This window comes from Fragaria vesca, linkage group LG5 (genome assembly GCF_000184155.1).
Source record: "Fragaria vesca subsp. vesca linkage group LG5, FraVesHawaii_1.0, whole genome shotgun sequence".
NCBI classification, from domain to species: Eukaryota; Viridiplantae; Streptophyta; class Magnoliopsida; order Rosales; family Rosaceae; genus Fragaria; species Fragaria vesca.
In genome coordinates this window covers 26,932,054-26,933,291 of record NC_020495.1, presented here as the reverse complement: position 1 = coordinate 26,933,291, position 1,238 = coordinate 26,932,054, and positions in this window count along the sequence as shown.

Genomic DNA, 1,238 nt, shown 5'->3' with positions numbered 1-1,238 from the left:
TTACTATGTGTTGCAGTTCACTTAAGAATGGGGAATTAAGTTTCAACCCCACAAACTATTTAAGCAGCAGATTGCAGAATCTTCATCATGGCTTCCTCCATGCCATAGGGCTGGCTGGCAAAGTAAATCAAACCCAAAACATCAATTTTGGTTTCTATTAATGTCATCCAGCATTTACCGCATCTGATGAGCTTTCAAGTCCCACTCGTTTTCACTTTTATGTCCCACATCTGAAGCCTGTCCTTGGCTCCATTCAACTCCCACAGATATCCCCATATCCTGATCTGTGGTCAAACATTTTGTTTGAAAGTGCATGACCTAGCTAGCTCGATCAGTAATTCCCTGGTCCTAAGAACAGTTTTGCAGAAGAACCCTAGCTATAAAGAAATTATATAAGCTCGATATTAAGGGTTTGTTTTGTTGGTCCTAAGAAACCAACAAAAGAAACAAGACAATCACAATCACTTGTGCCACAGAAAAAGAAAAAACACACACACACTAGCTAGCTTGCTTGATCTATATAAATCCTTCATTCTTCGTTCTTTTGCATTAATATCGATCTGTATACACGCCCTGCAATCTTAAAGATAATCAACTCTTATAAGTACAACGATCCCTCGATTGATCATCAACATATTAGCCAGACATTGACACACACATATATCCTTGCCTACATCGGTGATACACCTAGCAGCAACCAGGCGGTGTTCATAGAAGAAGTGTACCGTAACTCCTTTGTTTATGAAGGCTTGTAGGAGTGGAAGGCCATAGCTTTGGGACAAATATGAGAAAAATGTACCATTGGTAGCATAGAGGCATGTAACTGTCTCATCTTCTGGTAATAGAGCCAGCATCCTCTTAAGCACATTAATTTTGGAACCCCATGCTTCTCTAGCCACAGCCAGAAGGCCATCACCTTCATAGCTAGACTAATTGATGTTGCAGACTTGCAGCAACTAATTGATCTAGAACCTGCAAAAGAAAAAATCAAAATCAAAATCAGGTCTTATTTAGAGACTTGAAAACCTCTATAGCCCCCTTACTTTGGAGTATTGTCACATTAGTTAGTTAAACAACTTTAATTTCTTTGTTGTCACTTGTGGATTAGAGAATTGGAGAGTACGTCATCTGGTCTTATTTAGAGACTTTGAAAAACCTCTATAGTTCAATGGCATTCAGATACAATTAATAATGCTGAGCATGAGAAAACTATATATATATATATATATATATATATA